The sequence below is a fragment of the Podarcis pityusensis genome (genome assembly GCF_964106645.2).
Source record: "Podarcis pityusensis genome assembly, chromosome: 1".
Taxonomy (NCBI): Eukaryota; Metazoa; Chordata; class Lepidosauria; order Squamata; family Lacertidae; genus Podarcis; species Podarcis pityusensis.
In genome coordinates this window covers 123,775,849-123,799,311 of record NC_138028.1, presented here as the reverse complement: position 1 = coordinate 123,799,311, position 23,463 = coordinate 123,775,849, and the positions used below count along the sequence as shown (strand labels likewise).

The window sequence follows — 23,463 nt, the reverse complement described above, 5'->3', positions numbered from 1 at the left end:
CGACAGTGACAGACGTGTATATTTGAGATCAAATGGCCTGGGCACATTTGGGACACTCCAAGGTGATTCAGGGAATGAAGATACCAATATGGAGCCATGCATATTTTACTGCTTATAACCTGTAACCTTTCCTGATGTATGTCAAAGGATGTTTATGTTTTAAGAATCTTTAGATGTTTTATGACTCTTTCTGTGTGTTGCCTATCAAACCCTTGCTCATCCTTGTGGCAGACCTTCTTAACTGGTTAGGACAACCACATTAAGTTATTATTTTTTTTTATAAATGTTTATTAGGGTTTAACATACAAAATAGATATAATAAACAATGTAGCATATGTCTTAACATAGTTTCACATCTTCTTTGGATTCCCTCACATCTCCCGCTCCCACTTTCATCGTTATAACTTTTTGCCAGCAATTTATCATCTTGTTTGCATTCTTATATCCCATCTATTTATTTATAATCTTGTAATTCTCGAAAAAGTTTATATTTCTCAATCTCACTTATCATCTTAAATCATCTAATTTAGTGGTGCTCAGTTATTTAAGATCTAGCATCCTGCTTAACATTCACTCAAATTACAATATTTTTGTAGATAAATCTTGAATTTCTTCCAGTCCTCCTCCATCCTCTCCTCTCCCAGGTCACGGATTCTGCCGGTCATCTCGGCCAGTTCCATATAGTCTATCAGTTGCATCTGCCATTCTTCCAGTGTGGGTAGATCTTGAGCTTTCCAGTGCTTTGCAAGAAGTATCCTTGCTGCTGTTGTTGCGTACATAAAAAATGTCCAATCCTTCTTTACCACCCCTTGGCCGACAATACCCAAAAGAAAGGCCTCTGGTTTCTTTGTGAAGGTATACTTAAATACCTTTTTCAGTTCATTATAAATCATTTCCCAGAACGCCTTCACTTTAGGGCAGGTCCACCAGAGGTGAAAGAATGTTCCTTCACTCTCTTTACATTTCCAACACTTATTATCAGACAGGTGGTATATTTTTGCAAGTTTGACTGGGGTCATATACCATCTATATATCATTTTCATTACATTTTCTTTCAAAGCATTGCATGCAGTAAAGTTCAACCCAGTACTCCACAACCTTTCCCAGTCCTCAAACATGATATTGTACCCAATGTCCTGCGCCCACCTTATCATAGCCGATTTAACCATTTCATCTTGTGTATTCCATTTTACCAGCAAGTTATACATCCTTGAAAGCACCTTAGTCTTTGGTTCTAACAGTTCTGTTTCTAGTTTCGATTTCTCCACCTGGAACCCTAGTTTCTTATCATTTTTAAAAACTTCTTTAATCTGAGCGTAATGTAACCAGTCTCGCACTTTATCCTTCATTTTCTCCAAACTCTGCAATTTCCAGTTGTCTGGACAACCACATTAAGTTAAACTCTGCCCTTTTGCAATAGCTATAATAAGTGCTGGCTCCCACTTGGACACTGGACTTGAATTAGTTTCCTTGGTCCCATGGTTTATTTGAAAGGTGGTCCCTTACCTGGGTAAGGAACAAGGTGGTGTAGAAGTGAATTCTTGCCACCCCGCTACACTAGGTTTGTTCCTGTAGCTTACGGGGGGGGCAGGGGCACAGGCAGGGTAGCAGTGAGGTCTTTCTTATGGTTTTCCCACAGGCAACCAGTTGACCACTGTGAAAACAGGGCTAGATGGGTGATTGCCTATCTAACTGGAACATCCTTATGTTCTTAGGTTAGTACTCTTCACTGTCAGGGATCGGTCTTCTATCCTCCTTTCCTCTGCTGATGAGTTTGTTTTGCCTTTTCCATCATATGTATGTATGTATAATGGACCTTGAATGGACTTTAGATCCTGATTCATGGCATCTTCTCATTTCTCCAAATACTATGTGTTCTAACTCATAGAATCATAGAATCATAGAATCATAGAGTTGGAAGAGACCACAAGGGCCATCGAGTCCAACCCCCTGCCAAGCAGGAAACACCATCAGAGCACTCCTGACATATGGTTGTCAAGCCTCTGCTTAAAGACCTCCAAAGAAGGAGACTCCACCACACTCCTTGGCAGCAAATTCCACTGTCGAACAGCTCTTACTGTCAGGAAGTTCTTCCTAATATTTAGGTGGAATCTTCTTTCTTGTAGTTTGGATCCATTGCTCCGTGTCCGCTTCTCTGGAGCAGCAGAAAACAACCTTTCTCCCTCCTCTATGTGACATCCTTTTATATATTTGAACATGGCTATCATATCACCCCTTAACCTCCTCTTCTCCAGGCTAAACATGCCCAAACACTTGCTGGAACACTCGCTGGAAAAGGAAGTCAAAGGATCAATCTATTTGGGTGTTGTTTTTTTCATGACCATGAATGGTTTAGATTCCTAATGAAGACACTAGATCATGGGGACTTTTGAACTTTCAGTAATTCGTTTAAACTTCTCATGTCACTCATTTATGGAGCTGCCCTTATTTGTTGCTCATTATCTATATTGCCGCAGAAAAGCGGGCTTTCAAATTGAGAATAGGTCAAGAGAGAGCATGCAAAATGGCTTCTGACCAAAAACTGGCTCTTTTTTCTGTCCAGTCCCTAAGATACTCTGAACTTCATGCTAATAGCAACATTTATTCCCAGGGAGTTCAATCATTTTTGTTGGCTTTGAGAAAGGATAAGGAAGAAATTTGGAATATGTGTGCTGTACCGCTGCAGACCCTACGGAATTGGTCAATTGACACACTACATGTTAAGTTTTTCCCACTGACAATTTTTGGAAATTTTCTTACAAAATTGATCCATGTAAAGCATATTGAAAGGGAGGAGAGGCACTAAGGGAAAGGCCACACAAATCAAAAAAGAATCGACATAGGTACATTTTCTAAAGGAGATATGCAAAATGCCACAATTCATTGTTGGGTATGACAGAGGTGGGTGCATGATGTTGTAGCATTTGCAATGATGAATTATCATTATTCTAGGAAGCCAAGATATTTATCCATCTAGCTCAGAATTGTCTACTCAGATTGACAGCATGTCAGGCCATGCTGAGGAGGGCCTGTTACCTCTCAGTCTTCTCTATGCTAAACATACCAACTCCTTCAAGCATTCCTCATAAGGCCTGGTTTCCAGACCCTTTATCATCTTGGTTGCCCTCTTCTACAATATTATTTCAATATTATTCTTAAATTGTGGTGCCCAGAACAGAGTACAGTACTCCAGTTGGGTCTGATCAAAGCAGGATAGATTGGTAATATTACTAATCTTGACTGGGACACTACTTTTCTCTTGATGCAGCCTAGAATTGCTTTAGACTCTTTTGCAGCTGCAATACACTGTTCTTCGCCAAACCTTTATTAGGCATTACCACTGTTGACGTGTGGTCTACTAAGACCCCTAGATCGTTTTCACATGTATTTCTGTCAAGTCAGGTCTCCCCCATGCTATATTTGTTCATCTAGCTATTCCTTCCTAAATGTAGAACCTTGCATATCACAGTAGCATTCTCTACTGACAAGCACTCAAGTCACAATGGCATTACCAAGCAATTGCGTCTCACATTCCAGATACAGGCAACTGCACACTGGTGACTACACCTCACCAAAAGATAACATAACAAAACAAATAAAGAAGAGAATCCCTAGTGATGCTTACAATTAAATAATGGATGCTCAACTGCCTCACATTTGCAGAAAGCATTATCACATTTCTGGGGGGGCGGAGGGGATAAGTCATCACTGGAGATGCAAATTAGCATTTTCTCCTGTGGATAGTTTTATTTAAATTGGTGCCACAAGGGGGAAATATTATTGCAAGCCCTCCATTGTGATCCACCTATAACATTATTCCTGAGTGATTCATGCAGCATAGATGCTTCCAGCCAGATTTAAATTACGTGAACTAAACAAGGAAAAGACCTCCTCTGTGTAAATTATCAGAAATTGTGATCCATCGAGAGTAAAATGCTTTGTACACAACTGGGCAATTGACAGCAATTCAGGGAAATGCAGGCTGTAAAAAGAACATATGCATGTTTGCATGTATAATGAGGTAAAAGGGGAAGGAGGGAGGAATTTTTTTCACTATAAATTTAAATTGCAAAAATACTTTGAAGAGCCCAGTCGCATTAGGAAGGTGTGAACAACAACTGAGCAGCCAGCTGCATTCACAAACACTGTAACAAATTGATCGGTTATTTGCATAAGTTAGATTTGAGTTATACTGAAATCTACAGCCTCCGTTAAGCAGCTTATTTCCGCATCACGTGCAGATGGTGAGCTCAGTGATGTCCCATCTTAAAACTTGGATGAGGCTTTCCCCTGCTGCCTTACATTAGTACCCTGTTCAAAACTAGGATTTCTTCTGAAACTTCCAAGGGAAGTTTGTAGACAGATTTATTGAAATTGTATATGAAACGGGGTTTTTTTTCGTGATGCGCTGACGGTGTCCACAAATGAACGACTTATCAGTTTATATGGAATGTACTTTTTTTAAAAAAATGAATTTAGATCTCCAGCTAAATACGAGTGTGTGTAAAATTTTGATACAAATTCTCTTTGAGCCCTTAGGCCATACCCATGGCACACACCCACTGTTAACAGTCATGGCTTCCTCCAAGGAATCCTGAGAACTGTAAAATGTTAAGGGTTCTGGGAAGCGTCGTTTGAACAACTTGCAACACCCCTAACAAATTATACCTCCCAGGATCCTTTTGGGGGGAGCTATGACTGTTAAAGTGGTATCTTTTAAATGTATGCGGTGGTGTGACCTTAGATTCCACCCTGCTTAAACTTACAACTTCCGTTCATAGACTTAAACTGAAGATTATTTCTTCTGGAATCCTAATGTTGATATATTTAATGTTGATATTGTTAGGATTTTTACTCCGTGCTTGCAGTCATGGGATTGTTTTCTGTCACATGACGGTGTATGTTTTCATTCCGCAGTGTGGGAAGTGACGGAGACAGGATGTTTGTGTTACTGTGTTTCCGTGATGTGGCACTATTGTCCTTTGTTCTTTCTCTTTGCTGTCTGATGAGAAAGAGGAAGGAGCTAAGTCAGAATGCTCCGAGTGTATTATATGTAAATAAAGTAATTTAGCCAAAATGCTGTGCTACTGAGTTTGTTACATGGACTGCTAATACTATGCAGGCTCCATAAGTGTGCTGATGCCTCTTAGTATCAGTCGCTGTGATGTTCGGGCTGGAGAAAGCTTTTGAAGCTCCTGAATGACTGACCAGGATGGAGAGAACATGCCAGTCGGGCATTTGTCTCTGCCAGGGTCCTACATGTGAGTAGGACAATTCTGACAGATATATCATGTCTACATTATTTAAATCCACATAAACACACTTAGGTTATACCAGTGCTTTTTTCTGAGGGGATGCAGAGGTACGCATACCCCTAAACATTTTGTGAATCTTTGTACCTTTACCATTTACTGTATTTATTTTTCCCAATTTGAACTATGAAATGGTGATTTTCTTGAGTCAAAACGAGAGTACCCCTAAACATTTTTTTTTAGAAAAAAAAAAGCACTGGGTTACACTGTAAACCAAATGTGAGTTTGAAGGAATATTGGTGGTGGGGCAGGAGAGAGGTGCAATAGCCAGAGAAAGCTTTGGAAAGTGGTTTCTGGAGGGAGAAATGAAATTGATTCCCGCCTCCCTGTTTCGGAAGATAACTCTGTAGGCTAAGCATTCAGCTTTAGAGGACTGTGCTTCGGCTGGCTCAATGCTATCAGCTTCCTTCATCATATGAAATATTTTGGTTGCTTGGCTTTTTCCGCTACGTGGAAAAGATACCCTACAGAAAGTGATCATTTTTGACAAAAAGGCATTTATGACAAAAGCTCTGCTCCTACCTGCTGTGAAAGTGTGTAGATAAATCATCAGTGCGCCTTTTCTTCTGTTGTTGACAGCACACTGAATTAAAAAAGTGTATCTACAGAACTATTTTTATGCTGAGGACCCGCATATCAAACACCTGACAGATTTCACTTGGGTGACTAGCAACCTAAGTTACAAAACAAAACAAACAAACATTTTATTGGACCCGTGTCACCAGGATGTCAACTCAGCTCACAGATTCTGAGCGAAACATGTTAGCTGGATGTTAGGGAGGGGAGAGAAATTCAATTTGGTTCGCATTTTCCTAATTTGCAAAATAATACAGAAACTGAAAGTCAGCCATTTTTCGAAATTGGCACTTAGATGAATTTTGCAGTGCAGTTCTCTAGCCAAGTAATATGTACAAAACTGTATATATGTACAATAGGCAAGAAGTTATACACAGGCCCTCTTCACTGAAAATCAGAAAAGAGAATTTAACGTGATGATGTTGGTGGTGATGCAACTGTAAATGTACATTCAGATGTGAATTTGTGTGCAAATGCATCTCTTCTGTAGGATTATTTCCCTTGTTTGTTTTGAGAGCGAGAGTTTATAGTTTGAATTCCTTTCGAAGAAAGTGTTTTGACTAACGCTGGTTATCTGCAGAAAGGGAAAGGAATCCTCCATCATTCTGGGAATTACGAATGCCTCATATGTGCTTCTGAGCCACACTCTTGCCATTCTATCTTTAAGGAGACTTTAATTACCACTTGCTATGACATAATCTCACAGTTAAGCTGCTTGTGGCAAATAGTATTGGAAACTGCACATGTTTTATGTGTGTGTGTCAAATAGATGTGGGAGTATTTGTGACATCTTGACAAAACTATTTACTTGTCACTTCAAGGCTAAAAAGGGAACGCTATTAAAAAATGCTCTGTGGCCAAGATGGATGTTTATTTAAACAGCTGTAGAACTCCTAGAAAAATAAGTGGATTCCCCCTGCCCTCTGAAGCAGATCTCACTAATATTTGCAAGGACTGAGTTGAATGTTAAGAGGTGAGGCCCCAAATCACCTCCAACAACCTACACATGCAGGTGTCACGTGAGATACCTGGGAGGCATATAAACCTGGGGGGGGGGGACTGATGGATGAGAACCCACTTTCCCCTCCACAAGTTGGGCATGAACAGCCTTATAAAGCAAGCCAGATGTGTGGGAGAGGCTAAATCAAGGTTCCCCAAACTTGGGTCTCCAGCTGATCTTGGACTACAACTCCCATCATCCCTTGCTAGCAGGACCAGTGGTCAAAGACGATGTTGTTGGGATCCTGCCAGGGAGATAAAGTCCACCATGGCCCCAAAGCCAGCTGCCGGACGATCCATCGATCTCTCGTAGGCACGCAGTATCAGCAATTAGTGACATGAGCTCCAGAAAATAGCCTGCCACATTCTAGAGCCGATGCACACTCTCTATCAGCAGATAATGCACAGCGAAAGTTGCACGCAGGAGAGCATTATTTACAAGTTTTATTCAGCGTTGATCAGAACAAAAAAAAACATGACTGCCTGCTTCAGTGTCTCTGACACAGAGAGAAAACGAAAGCAACAGAAAACATAAATATCCTGTGAACAGGAAATACGCAGACTCTGTGACTCCCAAAGCCTGCACCCTTTTAAGGTGGAACGGAAATATCCTAACAGATGGGAACTGTAGTCCCAAAACAGCTGGAGACCCAAGTTTGGGGAACACTGGGCTAAATGAAGAGGATGCAGAAACACAGGTTATATGGGGCAAAACATTTAGGGAAATAAATACTTAAAGAATTTGATCTATGTGACTTCTGATCTGAGATGCATCTCCTGAACTAACACACAGATGAGAACTTAGTGTTCCACCATAATTCACATTCCTCAAACATTACGATGATGCAGTTTGGGGCTCAAAAAAGTTGGAGGGCCACATTTTACCTTTGGGAGAAACTACATTCAGAAATGTTCTAAGACTAAACCTGTGTAAATATGAAGTACAGATTTTTTAGATTTTTTATAATTTTCATTTATATATATTACAACAATTATTTAACCATAGTTTTAACATTTTCAGTTTCCACCCCCTTCCCCCTCTTTCTGCAGTTCCTTACATTTATTTCCGTCCTTTCCTGCATACTACAAATTGCTGTAACTTATTCAAATATATTTTGAAAACTGCAGGTTTTCACAATAATCCTGCCAATGTCTTGATCTGTTTACAGTTTGTTTGTAAATACTCAACAAACCACTTCCATTCCTTTCTAAAAAGTTTGTTTTCCTTTTTTCTTATTCTTCTGGTAAGATTCTCAATTTCTGCATACTCCATTAGTTTCTGTATCCAATTTTCTTTCGTCGGGACCTCTTCATCTTTCCACTTTTGGGCAAATACCATTCTTGCAGCTGTAGTTGCACACTATACTGTTTGGGTAGTTGTAATCCTATAATTCCCAAGAGAAAAGCTTCTGTGTGTTTTTTTACGAATGTTATCTTAAAAATCTTTTTCAATTCATTATATATCATTTCCCAGTAAACTTTGACCTTATTACAAAACCACCACATGTGAAAAAGTGCCTTCTTTCTTCTTACATTTCCAACACTTATTTGACTTTGATTTACACATTTTTTCCAATCTACTAAGTGTTAGGAACCATCTATCTAGCATTTTAATTTAATTTTCTCTTAAACCATAACATTGGCTGAATATTCTTGAGCAGCTGTTGTTGTTGTTAATTCAGGTGAATGTGGAGATGGAACAGAGCAGACATATGGCGGACATGTGCAAATGGTACACAGGCTGTAAACAGGCTGATTCATTTAACCCAACCTGAGAACAAAGGGATGTTGGGGTTGGCAACCTTTTACCCCACCCAGCTATAGTCCATCTTGACATTGGGCATGAAAACATGAGCCATCTCACTCATCTATTTTATTTTTATAGGCCACGGGGAATTTCTAAATCTAGGTTTGGTTGGTTGGCTAATTATTTCACACCAAGCATTTAAACCATCCACTCTGGTTACTTCAAATTCACTCCATTGTCCTCTTGCTTCTTTGAATGGACTAGCCATCAACATTTTTCATCCATGGCAATATGTCACTGGAATGCAACGATGGGTGACATAAAGCCATTTGATCACTCAGCAGGCACTGCAAGCCTTTTCCTTTCCAAAACATGTTTTTAAAAATGATATTTATTATTTTTATAAAAGAGCATTAGTCTCTATAAATAAATTAAAAGTTTCTAATACATTTTCATTGCTCACAGCAATTAATATTTAAATGTTTTGGCTTAACTCACAGTGCACGAGGAGCACTTTAGATTGTCAAACAGACCTCTTGCAAGCTGTTAAAACTGTATTTACATTTCATATCCTCACAAATTTCAGTGCTGCCTGGGGGCTTATTTGGCTGAAATGTTCTTTCGCAAGTTGAATTAATATGGCCAATTCAGAAGAAGCTGGGGACCGTGTCCTGTAGCTGCTTGAATAGCAGGGTTACAGTGACCTCCATTCTTTCTGACCCAGGAAAGTGGCCATGCCAGAGATGAAGTCCAATCAGATAAGTGAACAGTTCAATGACGATATGTGGGTGATGATTAGAGAGGAAAGAGGGATGAAAGATCTTGAGAGCTATAGATGTCCTGAAGATGGAATGGCAATGTTGATACATGGAAGAACTTATACCAGTGTACTGGAAGAAGCAAAGATCACCAGTGTTCAAGCAATGAATATTCAACATCAACTTCGTTGGGCTGGTCATGTTGTGTGGATGCCAGATTATCGTCTTCCAAAGCAACTAATCTATTCCGAACTTAAAAATGGAAAGCTTAATGTTTGTGGTCAACAAAAGAGGTTCAAAGACTCAAGGCAAATCTTTTAAAAAGGTAGCATAAACACCAACAACTGGGAAACACTGGCCTGCTAACACTCCAGTTGGAGAACAGCCTTTACCAAAGGTGACATGGGCTCTGAAGACACTCAAACTCAGGACAAAAGGGAAAAACGTGCTAAGAGGAAGGCACACTTGGCAAATCCACACCGAGGTCAACTCCTGTCCAGAAACCTATGTCCCCACTTTTGGAAGGACGTGTGGATCCAGAATTGGCCTCCACAGTTACTTACGGACTCACTGTTAAAACCGTGTTTATGGAACACAATCTTACTCGGCTACAAGTGATCACCAAAGAAGAAGAGAGCTGCAACAATGACGACATCAACAATGGGCTGGTAGTGTTGGGAGAGCCCTTTTACATTACAACCCACTATTCCTTCAAGGAACTTAAGGCTTGTGGAATTGTCTCATTTTGTCTGAGCAAAGATATATACCTGGGTTCCCCCGGCCCATATCCAATGCTCTAACTAGCATGACATTATATAAACTAGTCTCACCATTGCACACACCTTATAAATATGGTTATGTCTCTAGATTTACACAGGATCCTTCAGAATAAACTGCAAAGTAAGCGTAATTTCTATGCGTGTTGAGTGTGGGGTGCTGGTGTGGGGTGCTGGTGTGGGGGTAAGTACTGTTGATTCTAAATTTTGTACTGAGAGAGCAGATGCAGTGAAGTTCTTTGAAATAATAGGGAATTCAATATTGCAGTTGTGTTTGGTCCAACGAAATAAGCCAAGCAGCGCATTCTTATGCACTCTCGCATACTATTATGACACAGGGGCTGTAGCAATCAGACCAAGAGCTATGGGGGGGGGGATCCCCATCCTTGTATCCCCATGAGGGCTTCTCAGTTCTGAACCCTTTATGTGGTAAAGTATGCTATAGCTGAAGCAAGTGAAGTGCTTCAGACCACAGAGAATAATGTGTTTATTTTAGTCTCTCAAAAGGTCAGTAAAGCCGAACAGCAGTAAATTACACTGCTAAAAATGCATTGTCTGTCAACACAACACACTTTCACAGCTGGTTTCCTCACTGTTTGTTAGGTTTGTATTTATTCAATCAACGGATTGTGCTGACTGCCAGGCAGGCTGGCTTTCGTTATTGTGAGAGAGCATCCAGGAAGAAAGGGCAGCAGAAGAAGGCTCCAGTGATTTTTTTGCCCCATCTTTTCAAAATGCACCTCAAATGATGCAGAAATATTTTAAAACGGTGTTAATGTTCCACATCATTCACTCTCGCAAACCCTGCATTTCACTGTGACTTGAGAAAACCTAGGCTGTGGCATCTACCAAGGTGTTGTGCTTGAAGACTGTGATCACTCTCCACAGAGTTGGAACTCTGCTGCCAGGGTGATCAGGAACAGAATAGGAATTGGCTGTGGTGGTGGGGTGTTCTTTGAAAAACTCTACTGCACATGTGACTCGGAATTAGAGCTTGGGCATAAATGGCGACCTGAAATGGAAACATCCAGCCTTTTCTGCCACATTTGCCAGAGTGAAACTTCCTGCTTCACACAGACTTCTCTACTTTGCACCTGCAAACCTTTCCATAGGTTTTTCAAACTTCAACGCACACAAACATTACATTTTCTGCATATTAAACTCAATATCTTCAACACAACTCCAATGAATTGCTTTTGATTTCACGTATTTTTGCTTCACCATTTCTTAATAATTTAATTGATTTCATTATAAATTATATGCCAAGTGTTAACGTGAAATATATGGTGCACTTCAATTCTGCTAATATTAAGATGGCATTGATTATTGTACGGATACATTTATTGATTGAAAGGGAGTGGGAGAAAATATGTGTGGTACTTTGACTTATCCCCACTCTCATATTAAAAAAGCAAAACCCAACCGCAACTTTTGTAAGTCCTTAAAAAAAGTGATTCCCTAGGTGGCAAGCACACTGTTAGTTCTTCTGCCAGGAGCTCAGTAAGAGACGTTATCACTTGAAAACATTTTGAAGGGGCAAAAATAGTACATTCCCAAGAGATGGCAGCCTACCCCATTTATGCCAAAAAGATTAAGGCTGGTGTTCTTGTGATGACTAAGTATAGATTTTGGACATTTTCCAATGGGAACAGGCCTGATGAAATGCTCACTCAAGAGCACTGGCAATGCATGGTGAAAGTGTGTATACAGACAGGTGAAAATTGAGTTCTGCATCATGAAAGTGTATTGAATACCCATAATTGCATGATTAAGGCAATTTGCACATTGTACCTGTGTTATGTTTCCTTATCTGATTGGAATAGCAGGAGCATATGGCATCTTATTCATGATGTGGAAGAAATGAGGATACAAATAAACAGGGCCTCTATTTATCACTGCAGATTTCTCTTAAAGTAATTGCTCTTGTTTATGAAAGAAATCATATTGGCGGTGAAGGAAAAAAATAGATGCTGCTTAATTCAGGGACACATTTTTTAAAATGGGCAGAGAGCATGTACATAATGTTTGTACACCTAGATGTTTGGCAGTCTCCCGAAACTCTTTTTCAGAATCATTTAAGGCAACTAAAGTGTCAATTCTGTGCTCCGTGTGAGGGTGTCATTGGGGCTATAGCATATCACTAATGCATTTATATTGCTATATAATGCTACGATTCATATCACTAATGCATTTATATTTATATTCTGAGTTATTAGCAGTAGCAATGATAAACCACTGCAGATTTTAAAATAAGCTTTAGTGAAGGTTGTGTAAAATCTACAACCTATTTGTTCCACCTATGTTTTAGATGTATATCTAGGATGCGAAGATCTAAACATGTGAAGATGACATCAGGCGCAGGGCTGCTGGTTGTGGCTTCACCAAAATGGCCTGCTGGGCTGAATAGGGAAGCCTAGTGGACAACCTAATCAGGACCTAATTAGAGCCACCCGTCCTCCCCATTTGGCCCACCATGCCATTTTGGCCAAGCCACACCCAGAAGTGATGTCAGCTTCCCATGTTTAGATAATTACATCCATGGGCCAGAGGTTAACATGCCAAAAAACCCAGAAACCAGGACAGCTTCGGTAAATCTGGAAATGCCCCTGGACAATAGGGACACTTGGAGGGTCTGTTGTGTGTGGACTAGACCTGAAAATAACAGGATTTTGTCTCATTACGTTTGCTCTAGGATTTCTGCAGATCACAGAGGTGAAAGAATTTCACTGGACTACAGTGACAGACTGGAATTGGTGTAAAACAACGGGACCTCTTGATTTCCTGCTGCCTTTTTTATGAATGTGAAGGGGAAGTTTGAAGGCCCAGGAAACCCACATAGTAATTTGTTTTAATCCATGGTTGGTCATAATTTGAAAGTGCCTTAGAACTCTGAGGCATTGTATGCTATGAGATTGCCTTTCTAAACAATGACGAGTATTTCATTCTAAAGCATATGCTATCTGGGGAATCAAATGTAAGGATGCAGCTGTGGGCTTGGGCTTGAAATACCTTAGGGTGTCAATTTGTCTGACTTTGCTCCCCAAAAAATGGGATGCTGATTTATGCTTTTGTGCCCCGATCTTTTGAAAGCCTGAGCCTTAAACACTCATGTTAGACTAAAGAATATCTTAATAATGAAACCAGCCGGCAGCAAGACGTCTGCATTCTCTCTGATAAATGGGTAATAAAAATTCATTAAAACGTGGAGAATACTGTTGAGAATTTTCTTAGCTGATGTGTAAATTATCATTTAGACCAGGGGAATCTTTCTTGGCCTGAGGGCTGCCTTCCATTCTGGGCAGCGTTCCATTGGCCACACGGCAGTGGTGGGAAGGACTAGATGCAAAAGTGGCAGAAGCAATGAGGGCACATTTTACCAGTGCCCAACATTGTATTTTTTTCAGGTGCATGCCACCACCCGTGCGTGATGTCACTTATATGTGGCACTGGAACTCTGTGTCAGGAGTGCATGTAGGAGCCAGGCCCTGTGACCAGTAGGGCTTCGCAGGACTGGGGCCTTCCTAAGTTTGTTCTGGAGAGGCAAGGTGCGGCCGCACAGGTGAGGCCGCTTGGTAACTCGCTGCACCTGGTGGCAAGAGCCGGGAAGGGATATAAGGTCAGCATTTCCCTTCGGCTCTTTGCCATAGCAACACGTTTCCTGCCTTGCTGCATTTGGCTCCTTGACTCCTTGCTTCTTGACCCTTGGACCCTTGACTTTGTGACTCCTTGCTTCTCGGCCCACTGGACCCTAGACTTCGTGACTCCTTGCTTCTTGACCCTTGGACCCTTGACTTCGTGACTCCTTGCTTCTCAACCCATTGGACCCTTGACTTCGTGACTCCTTGCTTCTCAACCCTTGGACCCTTGACTTTGTGACTTTGTGACTCCTTGCTTCTCAACCCTTGGACCCTGGACTTCATGACTCCCTGCTTCCTGACCCTTGGACCCCTGGCTTCTGGACTCTCATTCCTGCTCCCACACCACCATCTTTCCTCCAGTCCTGATGTCCTCAGCCAGGACTTCGATCGCCCATAGACCGGACCGTGACACTCTGGTCTCGTCAGAGAGATGTGCTAGAGTCTTCTTTTTGACAATCACTCGTAGCTGAGTAACATTGTCTTCCATGAACACAATCTTAACAGTGAGTCTGTAAGTGACTGTGGAGGCACCGTTTCTATCTCTTTGCCAGATCTGAAAGGCCTTCCTTTTCTTGTCAATAATGCGTTCAGTCTCACTGTCATTCTCATCAAACCAGTCCTGGTGTTTCTTGGTTTGGTCAGAGCACACCTGGAATACTGTGTCCAATTCTGGCCACCACAATTTAAGGACATTGACAAGTTGGAATGTGTGTAGAGGAGGCTGACCAAGATGATCAAAGGGTCTGGAAACCAAACAATATGAAGAATGGTTGAGGGAATCGGGTATATTTGGCCTAGTAAAGAGGAGACAGAGAGGAGATATGATAACCATTTCTAAACATCTAAAGGGCTGTCACACGGAGGGTGAAGCAAGCTTCTTTTTTTCCTGCTCTGGAGGCTGGGACCCAAACCAATAGCTTCAAGTTACAAGGAAGGAGATTCTGACTAAACACCAGGAAGACCTTTCTGATGGTAAAAGTGTTTTGACAGTGGAACAGACTCCCACAAGAGGTGGTGGACTCTCCTTCCTGGGAGGTTTTTAAGCAGAGCCTGTCCATCTGTCACGTATGATCTAGTTGAGATTTCTGCATTGCATGGGGTTGGACTAGATTACCTTTGGCAGCCCCTTCCAACTCTACAATTCTATGATTGTACGCATCTAAGCCGCATGGCCTATGATGCATTTTGAATGGTTGCCATTCAGGCTCCTGCAAAATGTGTCTTTAAAATGTAAGCCCCATCTCGGCTTTTAACCATAGTGTTTTAGGTAATACAGAATTCATTGCAGCTCTTATCTATATGTGCCTATTGAAAAGATGATGGGGATTTTGCACACATGAACACACAGTGTTTAAATAAGTAGGCTCTCTGCTTCTATGCAAGTGAGAACTGGTAATACAGGAACTGGGAAAGTATTCTGTAATGCACTGATTATCAGCTGGCAGGCCACCACCATCACAGCCATTTAAATATGGTTCAGACTATTCCTCCAGGTCTTTATTTATTCCTCAAGAAAAGAGATAAACTAGGCAGAAAAGGAGAATAGGGTCACTTAATCTTGAATTGTTGTGGGGGGAAATGGACATGTTGTCAGCTTGCTATCACAAAATAAGGAATCACTACACACACCACACCACACCAACCTAACCTGGTTCAATCCAAAATCAGGCTTGGCAAACAGAACTATTTCCCAGTAAGTCAGAAAAAGAGTATGATTTATTCAGGCTTGTAATAAAGAGCAAAATGTGAGATGTGCCTTTTGTGGCCGTGTTTGGAATATTGGCATGCTTTATGAGAATACCAAATCTGAATTGCAAGCCAGGTCATTACAAAGTCCAGCAACACCGCTACTTGTGACATTAAAAACAAACTGCATATTGCAAAAGCTCCCTCTTTAACAGAGTTATTAAATATATTACAGTCATGTTCTCTATGGGTGGTGGTGGGTTGTTGTTTTTTTTAAAAAAGAAAGGTATAATCCTTTTGTACACAGATAATGTCCCCCTATGTGCAGGGTTGCACTGTAAGTGAGACACATTTCAAGTTTGGCATTAAAGGTGGGCTTGGGTAAGCTTGGGGAAAATTCATTTCGGTCCTATTTGCACTGCCCAAAACCATATGAGAACTGAAATACAACCATTCTTTGCAATTCACAATTCTCCGAATTGTGCAATGCAGTTCTCCAGCCAATGTGTACAAAAATGCATATACTGAGGTAAAATGTGCACATAAATCTATTTCCAAATAGAATGCAGAAAAACACATTATGTTCAGGAAAACTGCTCTTCAGAAATGTGTGCATTCGACAAATTTGCGTGCAAACATGTGTACATTAGGATAACGTTCCACTTAAATGCTGGCGAATTTTCATGAAGACGTTTTTGAACAAATAAATAAATCACCAACTGATGTGGATATCTGGAGGACTGAATTTAAAGGTGTAATCCAGCATAGTACTGTATTAAAGGTAAAAAGGTAAAGGGGACTTCCGGGGTGGCGCCATCGGTAATGGCGGACTCCCTCTGATCCGGAGGGACCAGCTCCACGGGAAACGGGTCTTTCCCGCTACGGCGAAGCAGGGATCCTTTCAAAAATCACAGGCGGATGAAGCCTGTGACCATGGGACTCGGCAGGCACCTTTAGCGCCCCCCCCAACCCGCAAAGGAACCCACTAACGGGCTCTGGAGTGAAGAGGGGGAAGTGGCGCGGTGCTGAGAGTCAACTGCTTCTTCCGCGGAGCGAAGCCGCACAGCCGTTGCCGGAGAGTGCTGCCTTTTTCCTGGGACAATTTGGCTTTTAAAACAATTACCCGTGAGTACTTAAATTTCGGACAATTGGACTTCAAATAATGATTTGCGAGTAGAAAGGAAAATTGGACTAAGAAATTTACCTCAATTTGGCACTGAAACGGGAAGGTCTAAACAGGAAGTCAGCCTTCCATTTCTTGTAGATAGATTAAAGCAAAGACATGGCAAACTAGAGTTCAGAAAATCGCCTGTAAAGGATTAACTTTCATCATTTAAAATTGTTGAACCCCCTTCGGAAGCAGGAGAAGAGGGGGGATTTTTTCCGGACTGTTTAAACCTGCAGAAGAGAGTGTAACACAAAGTAACTTTCCACCGTCTTGATCCTGGAGCGGGGTGTCAGGACTGACGTTCTTTGGGAAGCTCATTGACCAGAGACAAACGTCTTTGACAGATAGTTAAAAGAAGAGAAACATAGTGATTCCATTGTTCCCTTTCGCATTTTAAAGGAACAAATATTGACAAAATATCTGAAAAAGGAAACTTTGTTGTTAGATCTGCCTTTAAAAGAAAAGAACAAATAGAAGCTCTTCCCCTAGAGGGAGCCTGTGAAACTGTTACCAATTCTGAATCGGGGAGCTTGCAGCTGCAATAGATTACGATTGTGGGAATAGACTTCTGACCTTGCAGAACAATGTATTCAGAAGCTCTGCTGCGTGCTTTCTGTAAAACAAGTGCCCTACTGGAACAGCTACATGAGAAGACGGACTTGATGACTGTTGCGATCAGAAATTTTGGACAGGTAGTGGGAAACTATATAGAGCCCACTCAGGAATCAAATCAGGAGTGTGCTCTGACAGAACAGATGAGGGAAGAGGAGGTTGCTGAACCTTGGGCGCCAGAGATGGAGGGAGCTGTGGCCCAGCAGGAACATGAGCTCTTGGATTTGACAAATGAACTTGGAAAAAGCCAGCTTTGGAAAGATAAAGTTTGGTTTGGTTTGGAAATGAGGGGTTGGATAGACCCCCCCCCCTTTGCAGGGATGTTTGGACTTTTCAAGTCTGGCAATGGGCCGTGAGATGTTTGGGGTTGTGGGGGCTCTTAATTCTGGAGGGACTTTGAAACATGTTTTTAAATACCACATGGAGTTTAGTGTGGACTATGGAAAAGGGGCTGATTTGTCGAGAAGGGTCAAAAACACTGTTAAGTTGGAGTTCCCACGAGAGAAAGGAGCAGGAGACAAAGTAAAGTACAGGTATAAATATGAAGAAGAACCACGGATGGGACATGGAAGGGACTTAAGGGCCTCGGACATAAGATTACCAGGTTAATGCACTAGATTGATGGGATAGAAAGGACTGACAAAACCCGGGACCAGGAGGAAGAGACGCTGGATGAAGATTGGAAGAAAAAAAAAATCTTTATTAGGATTGTTTTATAAAATTGATGAACGTTAGAAAAATGTTGGAATGAAATTATTTGGCTTTAGCAAAAATGTTTAAAGAATTATGCAAGAATATTATGGTTAGGAGAAATTGGTATAAATAAGATCTAAGTTTTAAGTTTTAAGGTCTTTTATAGTAAGATAAGATTAAAATAGATTAAGGTAATGTAATGACAGAATATTGTGAAATATGGAAAGGATTTGCTGTGACAATTAACAACTAGGATACAAAAAAGGGGAGGAGTGAGGAGGTCAAAGAAAGAAGGTAATGACAGTTAAGGATTTGAGAATATTGGATTTGTTTTTAAATGTTTGTAGCATATTTTTGTCTTTTGATTGTGTTGTGTTATTTTTTGATTTTGATTTTTATCAATTAGTATTGTTTGATTGTGGTTTGTTTTTCCTTTGTTGTTTCTCTCTTTTTTCTTTTTTCTTTTTTTGTAATTTAAAAATTCTTAATAAATATCATTTAAAAAAAAAAAGGGGGTAAAAAGGTAAAGGACCCCTGGATGGTTAAGTCCAGTCAAAGGTGACTATGGGGTGTAGAGCTCATCTCAATTCAGGCTAAGGGAGCTGGCGTTTGTCCACAGACAGATTTCTGGGTCATGTGGCCAGCATGACTAAACCACTACTGGTGCATGGAGGACCAGAGTGCATGGAAACACTTTTTACCTTCCCGCCGCAGCAGTATCTATTTATCTACTTGCACTCGCATGCTTTTGAACTGCTATGTAGGCAGGAGCTGGGGCAGAGCAATGGGAGCTCACCCCATCGCGGGGATTCAAACTGCTGACCTTCTGATTAGCAAGCCCAAGAGGCTCAGGGGTTTAGACCACAGCACCACTCGCATCTTGGAGTAGACACAAGGGGAACAAAGACTGCTTGTGCAATGAGAATTTATTACCCTCCCCCCTCTAAACCTCTTCTGGGTTTCCCCCTAACCCTCCAGAGTAAATTTTAGAGGATGCAGGGGAGGAGAACAGGAAAAGTCCAGTTGCACAAATAAACCTTGTTCTGCACATGCAACAACTTAGTTGAATCCTGCCCTAAGATTAGAAAAATGAGGAAATGGAGAACCTGAAAATTCACCCATCTCTAGTTTTGGGATCCAGAAAGGTTGAATACAATGGTGGGATGCAATTAACAGACAAAACTCTCTCTCTCTCTCTCTCTCTCTCTCTCTCTGTGTGTGTGTGTGTGTCTGTCTGTCTGTCTTCCAGCAGGTGCGTGCTCACACACACACACACACACACACTAAATCGATGTAAGGAGTGAGAAATCTGCCCAGCCTCCTGGACAATAATGAAGAGAGGTGAATTACAGACAGCAGTCACACATAGCACATGATGAAAATAGGAATGGATTATTGCTATGGATCCTTCTTCTTTATTTTCCTCTTCAGCAAATCCCCTTGTAATTGATGAAGGAGATAATGAAACACATTCTAAAACAATGGCTCACCGCGATAACAAGAAAACCCTCAAGCTCCATTTAACACATAACTTTATTGGCCCTGCTCCCTCATACCATTTACCATTTACTGTGATAATCTGGGAATATAGCCCCAAAAGGGAAGTTGCTGTCACTTTTGTAGAGCAACAGAAACAAGAGCTGAACGCTTGGAGAGCTCACCAGCCGGTGAAATGAGACTGAAGGAAATTGAATGTTAAAGGCCAAACGTTGGGTGTGCACACGCTTGAAGCCTTCCATTGAATGTAGCAGGAGATTAAAGGGGAGGGGGAAATGAACAAATAAACTATAAACTATATGAGAGAGAAGAGAGGAGGAATGAGACTGTAATGAATTCTGAAGACAGTGTTGGCGCAGACTCAGAAGAAAGCTTTCTCACATGAGGTCAAGTGCCAAGGGCCTTCTGGTGGTTCCCTCACTGCAAGAAGTGAGGTTACAGGGAACCAGGCAGAAGGCCTTCTCATAAGTGGCACCCGCCCTGTGGAATGCTCTCCCATCAAGTAGCAAGGAAATAAACAACCATCTGACTTTTAGAAGACATCTGAAGGCAGCCCTGTTTAGGGAAGTTTTTAATGTTTGATGTTTTCTTGTGTTTTTAATATCCTGTTGGAAGGCACCCAGAGTGGCTGGGGAGGCCCAGCCAGATGGGTGGGGTATAAGTAATAAATGATGATGATGATGATGATGGTGATGATGATGATGATGATGCAGGTGACGGGGCTCAAGTTATCTTGTGAGATGATTGAGGAGTGTGCCTTTGGGGGCCTTTGGGGGGGCAGGTAAGCCCTGCCCCCCAAGATGTGGTGCACACACACCATTTGAATGGCAATGTCCATTAACTTGGGGGAGGGGCCCTGGCTCCCTCAAATATTTTATTTGGGGGACCGAAAGAACCTCAGCCCCTAGAAGTTGGCTCCTATGCCTGGGTGAGATTTCTCCTGGATGCCATTTCACTTGTCTGAAACAAAACCTCAAAGCAGTTTTTCAAAAGGATCATAGAATTATAGAATCATAGTTGGAATGGACCTTGTGGATCATCTAAATAAAGCAATAACAGAAAATAAACAATAAAAGAAAAGAAAAGAAATATCAATGAAGGGGGCAGGTGCAATAACTAGGCGTTATTCCACCAAAAGGTGAAAAGTAAAATAACATTTGGATGTTTCGCTAAAAAAACGCACACCTCCCTATATGAACTAAAGCTTTGAGGAAGAACTTTTTGAGGTTGAAGCATCTGCAATTGCCTCTCAGGAAGACAGACGGTGGAAAGAGATTGGGCAGTGCATTTTTATAAATATACTCTCCTTCAGGCATCAGTTTGCTTCCCTTTCTTTTCCCAGGATTATTATACCATTATATGTTTATTTCAAAGTATGAAGGTATGAAAATATCATGCCAGCTCTTCAAAGGGCTGAGGGGGAGTCAAGAAAATGTTCCTCAGCACTGAGCTCCTCAACAAATTTTCTTTTCTGCATTGCGCACTGACACAGAGTGTGAAACATAGTTTTGTTTCCTGTGGTTATAGCTTGTTTGTTTCACTGGGAACATCTGTTACGTGGAAATAAAACAGGATCCGGTGCTGCTCTGGATTTTAGGAACAATCTCATTAAATCTATTTTTAAAAGTGTGACGATTTGTACCTGTCTGCTCTTCGTATCCCAAAGGTACCACTAAACATTATTGTGGAGAGCAGTTGTCTCACAAGAAACCATTAGAAGCTGCATATTTATGGCTTCTTGGGGTACACCTTGAACAGAACAAGTTTCTGAAGCACTACTTTTGTGCAGTTTTATTAAGTGGAGAAATGGTAGGCCCTGCCCTGTGAGACAACGAGGAAGAAGAAAGAAAGGGGAGGAACCTCAAAAGAAGGCAGTATCAATCACTCCACTTTATCTGGGGCATCCGTAGAGACCAAGACATGCTCAGGATATGTTGGTGATGCTAATCAATAAAAACTAGGTCAGAAATTTATTTATTTAAATTAAAAAAGCTTCAACAACACTTGAAAACAACACTTTTCATTTTAAAAAAAATCAGAGCTGTTTAGAACAGTCAGTGCCAACCCAACCATTAGGCAGTTGAGGCAGCTGCCTCAGATGGCAAAAGCTCCCAGGCGGCATGCCTAGAGGTGCCCCACCTGCCCTGCTGCCTTCACCAGTGATGGAGAAGTGCCACCACAACTGGCGCCAATTTTGAGCAATATTATGTCCATTTGGGGTGAGATCTGGCAACAGTTATAAAGGGGAACCACCGCTTACATGGGGAGTTCCATTCTCTGCCACCACATGTGTCAAGGGGACATGCGCAGGTCCGCCCCATGCCCGCCATGCCCTGTTCCACCCTGCTCCCACCTCCCTTCCAGCGCCAAAAACTGTGTACATTTCTGCGACTGCACATGTGTTGATCAGTGAGGAGCGGGGAGAGGCATGTACATAAAACCATAAAATAAAAAGCATATAAAAAAATGACAACCAGAAATCAGCTCACTATTTTGGATCTATGAGAAAACCCTGATGTTGGGTAAGATTGAGGGCACAAGGAGAAGGGGACGACAGAGGACGAGATGGTTGGACAGTGTTCTCGAAGCTACAAACATAAGTTTGACCAAACTGCGGGAGGCAGTGGAAGACTGGAGTGCCTGGCGTGCTCTGGTCCATGGAGTCACGAAAAGTCGGACATGACTAATCAACTAAACAGCAAATTCTGAATTACCTAGATCAGCCTGATGGAATATAGAAGCTTTTAGCAGGCATTTTAGGATTATATACCTGACGGCAGGGTATAACCGCTTGGGGGCCTTTTTCAGCTGAAGAGTGTGATCAATACATTTTTTAAATAAAAAAAATCAATAAATAAAGAAAGCCACCTCCTTCGCAAGTGTATATGTTAGAACACCATCTGCAAACCTTGCCTAGAAGTAAGCCCCATTGATATCAGTGAAAATGAACTCTGAATATGCATGCTTGGGAGAATGAACGCGAAAGAGAGTGAGCAGCTGACTGCGGCAATGTTGCATTACCTAGATGACTTCTAATAGAAGAACTTCCATTCACCTGGATTTTTATTTTAATAAACACCTAGGGGCACACTTATCTAGCCAAGCTCCTGATCCTTCAAAATTAAATTACCTCCCCTGATGAACCACATCAAAAAGGACACAGTAAAGTGGAATAAGTTCAACTTGTTCGGCTTTTCCTGATAAGGCATGATTAAGATAAATATCCACCACCACCTTTTCCATGTGAATTGCCACTCTGAGATCCTCCCTGTCCTGCCGCCCTTGAGTCATCTATAAAAATGCTTAGAGAGATTTATTAATGAAATGTGGATGGGGAAAGCTCTGTCTTCAAAACTCCCCACTTCTCTATACTTTAGGTACTCCATCTGCACTGCAAGATGGTAAGTATTGACAGAACAGTTTTGCGACTGCAAGTGTTAATGCCTTAAAGTGGGACTACTTAAGGTTTTCAATTATGCCCTTCATTGAACATTACCAGAGTGATCAATGAAGTGCACATATAGAACACTATGTTAAGACAAAAGCAGCCTCCAAACCTAGAGATGTCATGATTGTTTGTTGGGGTTTATTATTATTATTATCATCCAACACTCCTGTGTTATCCACTGAGGTGGCAGAATATTAAGAGGGGTAGCAGGAGGGTCCTAAAATCCCTTGATAGTTGCTCTGCACCCTGATTCTTGGTTGTATGATCCAAGTCCAACATGTGCATGTCAGGAGGTCCTACACACGAGTAGGAGTCCGGCAGAGACACATGCCCAACTGAACATCACAGCGACTGATACCAAGAGGCATCAGCACACTCCAGGATCAGCAGAGTATAGGCAGTCAGCATTCAGACTCAGTAGCACAGCTTTTTTTTGCTATACTACTTTTATTTACATATGTACACTTGGAGCATCATAACTAAGCTCCTTCCTCTTCAGCATCAGACAGCAAAGAGAAAGAGAAAGAACAAACATCCCACATCATGGAAACAC

The 23,463-nt window shown here is 41.5% G+C and overlaps 1 long non-coding RNA gene across 1 annotated transcript; it reads left to right on the top strand.

Annotated features, from left to right (window-relative positions):
- The first annotated feature begins 26 nt into the window (after positions 1–26).
- On the top strand, positions 27–13,207 carry LOC308458898. The gene is made up of 2 exons (XR_013977766.1): positions 27–136; positions 12,861–13,207. It is a non-coding gene; the product is annotated as an uncharacterized lncRNA (long non-coding RNA).
- The last annotated feature ends 10,256 nt before the right edge of the window (positions 13,208–23,463 follow it).